Genomic DNA, 12,436 nt, shown 5'->3' with positions numbered 1-12,436 from the left:
GTGGGTATCAATGAAAATATATGTCGGCTATATACCTTACCCACCAACTTAAAATAATGCAAAATTAATTAAAAAGAAAGATAATTAAGTTGATTATAAGAATGCACAAAGAAAGTAAATGGAACTTTTAAAAAAAAAAAACAGCTCCTTATACACTAATTCTTTCAATCAAAACCATCATTAGTCTTACCATTATTACTACTTTGTTTATTTATTCTCTAACAAGGCTTTGATTCCATGTTGCCAATCCTACATTAGTATCACTTCACACCATAGTGTAATTTAATTTATTTTAGGTTGGATATGTTGGATTTTATGTCCTTATAAAACTATGTCGAACATGTAACACAATTTTATATTGCTGATAAAAATAGTATAAAACATTTAGTTTGACAACTGTGTTGCTTACTTATTTTATTATATAATTATTGAAATAATACAAACATTTATAAAATACAGAATTTATGGATAGTTACAATTATAGTGACTAAGTCACAGTAGATTATAGTTGTAATTATATGTTCAAAAGAATGAGTCCTAAGATTAGATCAGTGCATTGGATTTTTATTGATTAGGCAATCTACAATATGATTTACTTGCACATTCGGGGTGTGATGTCTTGTCCAAGGTATTGACCAAGTAAATAAGATCGGATGTATTTAGTTACATCGGACTCTAGGACCGATATTGATTATTGATTGATAAATAAGTATCGTTGTTATCGAATTTAATCAATGTCACAACGTTAATCATAAGTCAAGTCAATCTTAATTCTGAGTGATAATATTCTGCTAATTATATTATTTAAATCTTTTGACTTGTTCGTTACCAACTTACCCTACGGTCTAGCCCATACTTACATCTTGAAGATTTAATAGTGTAATTGAGTGGGAGTATTATTTATAGATATGAAATCTATAACTTCTGTATGAGAAGTGAAAAGATGATTTCCTTAATTTTTTTGTTCAAAAGGTTAAATGATTGAGATCTCATTTTTTTGATTAAGTTCACGGAAATATCATTTATAAGGAACTTAGTGGGAGTTAAGGATAAAATACTGATGAGGGGTAAAACGATAATTTGCACATATCTCGTTAGTAAGTCATCGATAGAGGATTGACTGACTGTAATGGTTATAACAATGGATAACGTATTTATGGTTTGAAAAATATGTTCTATGAATTTAAGAGTTCAATTCCGAGTCTATAGTGGAGTCATGAGGAATTAATAAGATAGTGAAATTATTCGTAAATAAATTCACGGTAACTTATTGGAGCTTGATTTCATGGTTCCCGCATCACCTTTGAGTAAATCATCTAGAATGTCTCAATTAATTGATTTAATTATCAATTAGAATTTTTAAAGTTGATTAGATCAACTTTTGGAAAATTTATAGAGATATGAGATTTAGAGAATAAAAGACAATTTTTAGGTAAATTTATTAATATTGATAAATTTGTGTCAATATAAATAAATAATATTAAATCAAGTTTCAAATTATAACTAGTTAATTTGAATAAGGATTTAATTAATTAATTAAAAAAATAGAAGGTTTTGAATTTAGGCCCAATTGGGATTTAAATTCAAAACAAAGAAATTGAGCCCAAGTTCATATGTGGGAGCCCAAGGCTTTTATCTTTTGTTTATTATTTTGATTAATTTAAATTTAAATTTAAATAAAGCTCGTTAAGTTGTCTATATGAGAAATATGATATCTAGGGTTTTAGAAGGAAGTCAATCTCAGTTGATTGATTGGGTAAGTGAAAACCTAGACACTCTAATCTTTTCTTAGCCACTATCTCTTATTCTCTTCTAAATCTCTATCTCATGTGTTGAGAACCAGCTCACACTAGTTCTATGTTGATCAAATGCTTGGTGAGGAAGATTGTGTTGTTGATCTAGTTCAATCTCTTGATAATACTCTGCTACATAAATGAATCAAGGGTTAGACAGATTGAAGGAATGAGTTGTTCCAGTTCCGCTGCGTATTCGTAAGTTTCTACATCTTTGTGTTTATGTTAATTTACGAATCTGATGTTCATATGTAATGACATGTTATTCTATGTTTCTATTATGTGTTTAGAAAACTAATAGGAAGTATGCATCTAGATTTAAATTCCAAGATCCTACAGGATATTGATTGTAATTAATATTTTGTTAATCCTAATTTAGTTGGTGGGTTGTGATAGTATTGGATTAGATTAATAAAAAATGTTAGGTCTAAATAAGCATCTCATGCCAATTTTTATTCAAACTCATCTATATATTTTAATTTATTATTTTATAACAGCATCTGTTTTTTTGGAGTGCAAATTTCAGCTATTCTGAATGAATTCTTGCTTCTTCTTTTTTATATGGCAATTGTTTCCAATAAATTTCTGAATTATTATGTACATGATTTATATTTTTATGTTGTGAGATAATAATTTATTGTTTCATTTAGTTCAATCTAGTTTTGAGAAACATTATTGGCGTTGGTTGATTTAATATTGCAACATATTTTTTTTTATCATTTTTAAAACTTAAAATCACCTGGGGCTACATTACATAAAATAACTGATTGGTTAAGTATTTTAAAAAATTGAATCAAATTATCTATACAAATTTTATTTTAATCTTAAAAAAAATCATGTTTTCTAGCATTGAAATTATTGTTTCCAAAAACTCTTTAAGCATTCTACTACTTGTTTGTTATAAGATTACCAAACCAATAACAAATTAAAATTTTTAAAATTCATAAACTACAACCAATCACATTTTTAGAAATAAGTTGTAATGATCCAACTATTTCTAAGACCTTAGACCATTAAAAAACTACTAGACATAGCTTCTATTTTAGGAAACATACATAAGAAATAACATAACTTTATTTAAAATCCAAAAAAAAATATTGTGTAAAATACAAAGTAAAATATGAACTATAAAATACGGTATGGGTACCCATTATTTAATACATAAAAATAAACTTAAATTAATTAAATACTAAATCTGGAAATACATCAAAAAAACATAATTCAAAAGACTTAAAAATAATGTCATCATCGATCGTTCACTCAGTCTATTCAATCCATTCATCCTCAACACACAAGCCAAGATGTCATGAATCTTTTCGCCTTCCATATTCATTTTCCTGCATCAAGCTAAAAATAAAAGAATGAGCCTAATGTCCAGCAAGGAAAATCTACTAACACATAAATCATAAACATAAGACTTAATCATAAACATATGACTATAAAAACATATATCATATAGGACTACAATATTAATGATTATTAACTCATTAACATGGCTTGTGATAAACCATCTAGGTCCTCTGTCTACTAATCGAGGTAGGTTAGATCACATGGTAGTATATGATAACCCATCTAGGTCCTCTGTATACTAATCGAGGTAGGGTAAATCATAACTCTAAACCATGAAAATGATAAAAAAAATTGGGGTTTGCTATCTAAACAACTATAAGCCCCAAGCGACATAAAAAATATTGGGGTTTGGTATCCAAGCAACTATAAGCTCCAAATGACTACAAGACATATTTATATACATATATCATATCATAACATAAACATATAAACACATAAAATCTATCATATTTTCCTTACCAAAGACCGGGATATTTGAGAACAAGAACGGGATTGGAACACTCCTAAAAACCAACAGCAAAACCATGAGTATCTCTGAAGAATGAATATGAAAAGAGAACTAAACCATCCAAGTAGAAACTTACCGAAAAGAACCATAAGTTTCAAGAAACTTAAATACATAACCAAGAATCATAAACAAGAGTTAGGATCTAAAAAGAAAATAAAAGAAAACTAAAGAACTATGAAGAACTTGAACTTGAGGATAAGAATACAATGGTTGAACTAGAACCCGATCTACACCTCGATACCGAAATAACAATATATCTCACTTCCCAAGTGTTTAGAAAAGCTTAGAATGATAAAGCTTTTAACCCAAAAACCCAAGTGTTTCTCTCTATGATAACCTTAGCAACTTGGAGGCTCTGAACAATGCTTGAAGAATGAAGAAAATGGCTGAGTACTAGGTCCTATTTATAAAGTTCAAGGAGTGAAACCAACCCCTTTTAATTTGAATAAATAAATGAATATAAAATGAAAAAGATTTGAATTTTCGTTCAACAGATGCCCAGAACTCGGTCAAAATCGTTCAAAGGCAGGTCCAAGAGGTTAAGGGATGTTTTAAGCTCGGATTCCACGGAGTTCAAAAATGTAAGGGTGGGGCTGATATATCGTCCCCACTATGTTCCCAAGCCTCCGTTCGATCGTTCGTGCGAAGTCGACGTGTTTTCCGTATCTTCCGTAGGCGATATATCAGATCCTATAGCTGCGATATATCGGCATACGTTGATATATCAAACACGTATTTGCACTTATTCAGCATATTTGAAATTGATTAAACAGCTTGACTGAGTCTAGACGTGATTCTAGCAGATGCTGGAAGGTTCTAGAGCTTCTAGATTCTTCTTTTACTAAATTATTTACTTAAAATGCTTAAATCCTCCAATAAACATGATTGCGACAAGTGTCATGCTCCTAAATTCTATCTAAACCTTAGGTTATAATGAATAATATTTCTAAACCAGCAATATTAATCAAACCTTATGTTATAATTAATATCTCTAAACTATAGGTTAAACTTATAAAATCCATAAGTGTTGTTGTGAGTTTCCAACTAAGTCCCGACTTGAACCAAAATCCACGGAAACTAACATACTACAACTAATACTAACTACTATCTAGCTAGCTAAGTAAATATTCTGGAACACTACATAAGTTTATACATATTAAATTTAAAAATTTATTTTAGATTTAATCTTATATAAAATACAAAATTTCTATCACAAATTACACATTCTAATTGGCTTTCTCCTTTCTGTCATTTTCTTAGCTTTTTCCTTAGGAAGATTTTGGGGAGAGCTTTTGGCAACTTCATTCATTTATAAAGCTGAGCCAGATCTAATTCTTTATATCATGTGTAGAGCTCTGGAACCTTCAACAAACTCGATCTCGTTTCTTCAACAACACTTGATCTCGTTTCTTTGTTCAGGTACCGATCCAGATTTTTGTCCGTCCAAATCTGTTTTGTGACGACAAATCTATCTCTATAAATCCCACCTACCAACATTAATTTCTTTTGTAATACTTGTCTCCTTGCATTTATTGTTTAGCTTCTCTATCAATTTAGGGTTTCTTTCATCTGGCTCCTACTCTCCTTCCCTCTCTTCTCTCTCCAATTTTCTCTGATATTTTATCAATCTCAGTTCATCTCAAGCACCATTTTTCTATTTTCTATGAATTTGTTGATGATTATGCCTAGAATTAGGATTATAGTGTGGAGAATTAAGGCAGCTCGGTCACCATTACCTATTTTGCATAATATCCTAGTAAGAAGGTATGTTCTTTCAGCCTATATATGTTTTGTCTGGGTCTTGTTAAGATCACTACTTAAATTTCTCTCATTTTGCAATATTTTTTTATTTTTCTAATTTGTGCTTCTAAGTTGAATATGGATGAAATTGGTTGCTCTTTGTCTCAATCCCTTAATCTTACTAAGGAAGAAAATACAATGCATGCTTTAGTCAAGTCCTCTAAAGGTTTAACTATTACAGATGCTTCCTTTACCTAGTCTTTAGGATTCTTACCACAAAATCATTTAAGAAAGAAATCATTAAAAAAACCCTCCTTAAGGTCTGGCGAACTCATCGTCATGTTATAATTATTGACCACTCTCCAGGGCTATTTCTTGCTCAATTGGGTTGTGAAGGGGATATGAAAGGGGTTTTAGAAGGGCAATCATGGCATTATGATCAAAGTTTAGTCCATTTTGGTATATCAGATGGGTTGTATGCTTTAGAACTTTCCTTGTTGCACTTTGTTCCACTTTGGTTACAAATTTATTCAATCCTATTTGGTAGAAGATTCTATGATCTTGCTAAGCTAGTTGGTGCCACTATAGGGGACCTTATTGATGTTGATCTGTCTACTTTATATGAAAGCTCTGGTGTTTTTCTTAGGATTAAAGTCCTTATTGATGTTAACAAGCCAACTCGTAGGAGTATTTCTATTTCATTTCCTAGATTACATAGTCCTAAATGGCTAGATTTCAAATATGAAAGGATCCCTGATTATTGTTACTATTATGGATGTTAGATTATGTTTATACTCACTGTATCAAATATCTCTCAAAAGTATGATGTGCATATGGTCAAGCCTGTTGTTCCATACCAATATTCTCTTAGAGCCACAACCAAGCGTTTAACGCCTAAAACGTGCATCCACTAAGCGGTGGTTGTAGTATAGATCGGGCGGTCGATTCTACAAGGAGGCAAATAATTAAAGTTAATCAATAAATAAAGTTTAGAGATAAATAATATGAGGAAAATAGAACAAGTGATATTTTTGTTGTTTTTTAAATTTAAAGATTAGAAATAAAGATAGACTAAAGTGTGATGTAACAATAGGTAACAGGAGGAAGGATCAATAGTCACCAATAGGCATACTTATTTATTTGGATCTTTGATTCACAAAAATTATACAAATGGGTAGTTCGCATCCCAACTATTCATTTGGAAAATTTAACATTGAAGCACAAATATATTTCACAAAAATGTATTCAAGTGATTACTATTCTTTACCATGGAAGGATGAGATAAATCTTATGAGAAATCTAAAAATGACATTGTATCATTGGTAATAATGCAATAAAAGATTGGACTTAAAACCTAACACAAATATTACTTTTACTACTTATAAAATACATAGAAAGAGCATGACTAATTCTATATAGATTTAGCAAAAGTAAATATATATGAATGAGATGGAGAAAATGATAAAGACATTATCTATATTATTTTCACTAATTTGATAATACATAGAAAGTGCTTGATGAAATCTATATACTATTAGTAAACATAAATAAAGATAGCAAGATGAAGAAATAGAGATGAAAGAAAATAAATCACTCAAATATATAAACTTTAAGCACATGGTGAATCAAATATACCAAATGAAGTCATAGTGCATATATGATCATCCTAACCTTCCTAAGAAATTTAGCCTATTATGCTAGACATTCTCATGAAATTCTATAGAGAAAATATGAGAAATGAGACCAAAATTTGGTATAGTTTTGCTACCTACAAATTACATTTCAATTGTGAAATAAAAGTCCTTATTTATAGAGGGAGAAAATGACTAAAAAGAAATTAAACAACAAAATGAGATTTACAAAATAAATCTGAAATATTAATAATAAAATATGATTTTGAAAAAATTAAATCTTATTATTAATATTAATCTAACTATTTTGGTGAATGGTCATTTTGCCATTTTTCTAAAATACCACAAAATATGAGCTTTAAAGCTCAAAAAGGAAAGGTGCAACACCCAAAATGCATAGGAGAGTGGGCTGGTGGCACTATTACAGCTGGTGGGTTTTTTTTGACCAATTCGCAGCCAATAATGGCATGCCACGTGGATGGCTGGTTGAAGGGACAGGCAAGGCAGTAGGCGGGTCGGGCTGAGCTCCAGGCAGGTCGCTCGCGGGTCAGGCGCTGGGTGGCTGGGATGCATGGCGCGAGGGAAAGGCGCCACTTGACGCGCTGGGCTGAAAGGAAGCCAGGCGGGCCTGGGGTGCTATTGGGCTTCCTTCTTGGGCTTGGATCTCAAAAATATCATTTTTTTCAATTCTTTTTCAGCTTAAAATCTTTATTTCTTCTTTCTTTTTATTTATGCCAAAATGCAACTTTAATTCCTACATAATAACAATAAATTAAATCATAATCAAATATTTTCATTTATAAAATAAATCATATTAATTTCATGAAAATATTAATTAAACTTAATTTATTTTGACTATTAAAATTAATAAATATGCGTTTTTTCACCACTAGTCACCAAGTCTCCTATAAAAGCCATTGTCTTTTAGCATACCCTCTTCCATTACTATTCAGGAAGTCGCTTCTCCTATCCTGATAGGGGATTTTCATCAACTGATGTTGGTTACCCAACTTCAAAACAGGATGTTGTTTTACAATACATGGTGAGTTATCCTACTGATATTCCATCCACTGTCAACAAATCTTCACCCTTTTATCAGTGCTCCCCTCAATGTTTACAACCCTATTGTTATGGTCCCTTTCCTAGTCAATCCCAACTGTATCTCGGAATCTTCTTTGTTTTCTGCCACTGAAAACCCATGCATCAATGATGATGGAAGTTTCATCTATTCCTGTTTCTCCTAGTGTTGTTATGACTGAGGTTGTTACTATGACAACCGAGATGCTATCACCATCTGTTACTTCTTCTATGATGGCTACTTCTGTTGAGCAAGTTGTTTCTGTGGCTGGTAAAGGCTTTGCTACTGCCTCTGGAGTGAAAAGGCCTTTCTTCAACAAGCAGCCAGTGGTCATTGGTGGAACAAATTGTTCCATTTTTAAAAGAGCGAGGGCAAGAGGTTTTGAAGACTCTCCAACTTCTGATAATGAACAAGCGGGTGTTTTTGAGCAACCCCACCAAGAAAAATGAGCATTATAAGTTGGAATACATGGGGTTTGGAGAGTCTCCATGCATTCCGCCAGCTCTCCCTTTTAGTTAGGAAGCATAGGCCTTTTGTTTTGTTTCTATGTGAAATCAGGCTTTGTAAGGGATCATTAGATAGAATTAAAAAACAACTACATTTTGATTTGGGTTTTGAAGTACCTAGGTAAAATTTAGGGGGAGGGTTGATGCTTTTGTATTTAAATAATGTAGTAGTTTGCTTTCTTATTCCCTGAATCATGTAGACTGTTATGTTTCTTTTGATTATAGTAATACTTTTCATTTTATTGGTTTCTATGGTTCTCCAAATTTAAGTAATAGTTCTATTACTTGTTCTTTGCTTTCTAGAATTCATGATAAAGCTCCTCTTTCTCATTGGCTTATTATGAGAGACTTTAATGCTTTTTTTGTTTTCTTCTGATAAAATTAGTAATGCTATAACTAATAATAAAACTGTAATGCCCTCCTAATCAAGGACCATTACACTGTGTACTTATAATTGTGTCAAACCTACTAATCAGGTCATTTAATTTAAATCGTGTAACTAAGGTTGGTGACAAGGGTTAGGGTTAAAAATTTTGGTCAAAGAACCATTGACTTTTATTCCCAAAGTTTTATATAACATGGGATCCCAAAATATTACAACTCAACTATTAAAAAGGATAAATACATATCAAAAGTTATATCAGCCGACCTAAACGACAAAACATGGCTATAACCCTAGTTCCTCTCAGATAACCCTGACCGTGATAGCCGAGTAGCCGCATATGTACACGCCGCCACCGAAGCTCTCCAACTCATAGCTAGTCAAGTTTTCCCTTTCCCTTACCTGCACCACAAAGCACCCGTGAGTCGAAGCTCAGCAAGAAAACAGAACGTGCAACAACAAAAAGTATAACTTTAAAATAACCATTCAATAAAAATCAGTAACATTAATTCATAGCCAATATCATTTAAGTTCAATCACATGATCATTGGATCAACTTGGGGCCGCTGCCCTATTTAGTTGGCTTTTAAGCCACTTCCCAGGCCTATGCCCTAGCTATGCGACCATAGAGTCACCTGGGGCCTCGCCCTTAGCTCTGTCTCACTAGCCATAGAGCTAGCCCAACCCCCGTGGTTCACCATCGACCTTAGAGTCGATCAACGTAATAGTACGTTGCTGGTTTAGGCCAATGCCTCTCAACCAGCGCATAGCGCGCTATTGCCGTCCTTGACTCATAAGTCAAGCCCTGATCCAATTTTACATATTTTACTTATAAGAAACAGATGTGGATAGGCACATCCCGACAAATTAAGCACATATTCATGCTAAACATATAAGCCCATTGAATAACCATTTTCATAATACTAACATATTCATATAACGGGGCCACATTCCCTAACCATAGAATTCATGCAACGAACATAAGCACTTAAGCATTAATCAACAAGCCTTTAGAACAATAGCCTAACATAACCAATCATGGGGCCCAAGCCCTAATCATATTAGTATATAACAGATGGGCCAAGCCCTAATCACATACAACACGTTTTGGGTGCAGTTTTCTTACCTTAGGTCCAAGCAAGCACAAATAAGAATGACCCTCGAGCATGATCCCGATTCTGAGCCCCTAGCGATACCCTAGGTCACAACCATAAAATAAGATTATATTAATATTGAGCGATCAAAGGCTTCCGGACCAAGTCCTAGCCTCCGGGGCCTCAGGTTCCACCAAACCGGGTAGTGGAAGCAATCCCGAGCCCTAAGTAAAAAGTTCCATTTTAAAACAAACTCCCCAAGGAAAAACTGCCTAGGCGGATCGCGAATTGCCCCCATGTGGGTCGCAGCACCCCCCCCCCCCCCCTGACTAGCCTCTTCCTCCTCTTTGTCCAGAGGCACGAGCCGCAACTTGGCCTATCAAGTCGCGGCGTGCCCCCCAGGTAGAGGCCTCCCAAGGCGCCTGGTTTAAGCTAAGTCGCGACTTGTCAAGAACAAGGTCACAACTTGGCCCCTCGAACCCATAAACTTCTCCATTTTCAGCAGCCAAATCCCAACCAATTTAACCCAAAATCATCCCAATAACATAATTCCACTTTCCCAATCACTAACATGTTCCCAGCAATAAAACCCATCAGAAAACTAGCTTCAAAACTCACTAAACCACCAATTAAATCTTTGAACTTTAAAGGCTCAAGAACACTTAAAAACCAGCCATGAAAACTCAGAATTTAAATGCTAGAAAACAAATTCAAGGCTTATCTCTGATGAAGATTGAATTCCCAAAATTGCTACTAAATTCTTTCTCAAGTTTAGAGCTCCAATTTGTGACTTCTAGCCCAAAAATCCCACTTAGCTTCAAAGCTTTTCTTGGAAAAGTGTCTAGAGAAAACAAGAGTGAGAGAGAGAGAGAGAGGGAATGGTTGGTTTAGGCAGAGTTCTAAGTGTTTCTAACTTTTGTCTTTTCTAACTTAAGTGACTTAAGTCAATCCCAAGGCTCGGGTACCAAAAATGTCCCCGGGGACAAAATGGTAAATTTCCCCAATATTCCCTCCTAAACACTCTAACTCCAAATATATCTCCAATTATTTATTTTCATAACCCAATAACCCAATTAAACATCTAATACCCAAAATACCCATTGACTCGCTCCGAGTCGGGTATCGGGTCCCGTTGTGACTTTCCCGCTATCTTGCTCCCTAGGATCGTCTCATGTCGAATAATCCAAATAAACCCACATAATAACGTGGTCTCTCACATATAACACATATATGCACATAAATATACAATATGCCCGCAACAGGCCAAATTACCAAAGTCGCCCTTCTAATAAGAAGCGGGCCCACATGCATATTTAATACCCCTAAATATGCACATTTAACCATATTATCACATAATCCACATATTTATAATTAATATAGCAATTAAACACGTAATTCTATATATTGCCATCCCGACCCCCTAATCAAGGCCCTAAGCCTTATTAGGTAATTTTGGGACATTACAAAATCTATGCTGGACTTTAACAACTTTATAAATAAATTTGATCTATATCCTATTCCTTATCATGGTTGTAATTATACTTGGACTAATAATAATGTGTATGAAAGATATGATTGGTGTATTTCTAATGAAAAATGGAATGATCTGTTTCCTTATGTTTCTCTTTTTCACCTTGGTTTTTTTGGTTAAGACCATAGAGCTCTTAAACTAGTCTTATGTGACAACTCTATTTCAAAATTTAGATGCAATGCCCCACGTTACTATGGTTGCTTCCTGGAATGATGACTGACACGAGTATTTCCAGCGTGCTTTGTCCTCACTTGCACGCTTCCTGGGAAAACTTCCCAGGAGGTCCCATCATTGGATTACTCCATGTCAAGCACGCTTAACTTTGGAGTTCTCAAGTGATGGGTTACCGAAAAGAAGATGCATCTTGTTGGCATATGTAGTACCCATCAATCCATTTAAACCATCTTCAATTGTGTTGTCCCATACCTACACGGTCTTAGAATCATCACACTTGACCTTCCCCAGGCGATGTGGGATTGCACAACTTTTACCTAGTCTTTCCCCCTGCGAATCACATGATTCTGACTGTCACATTAGATATAATAATAGAATGTTTATGTTTGAAAATCATTGGCTTACTAAACCATCCTTTTATAATCTCTTAAAGAATAATTGGATTGATGATGCTAATATGTCTATTTCTTATTCTAATCCAATTACTTCTTTTCTTAAAACAGAATTCCTACATTTCTTCTCTTAAATTTTAGAATAACTCAAAGTTTTGTGCAATTAAGAATATGATTAATAAGTTGCAATCTAATTTAGTTCAGTTATAGTCTAATGTGCCATTATCTAATAGTAATATAAATGATATAAAAAAACT

Source organism: Humulus lupulus, chromosome 2, assembly GCF_963169125.1.
Source record: "Humulus lupulus chromosome 2, drHumLupu1.1, whole genome shotgun sequence".
Lineage (NCBI taxonomy): Eukaryota > Viridiplantae > Streptophyta > Magnoliopsida > Rosales > Cannabaceae > Humulus > Humulus lupulus.
This window is presented reverse-complemented; position numbering follows the sequence as displayed.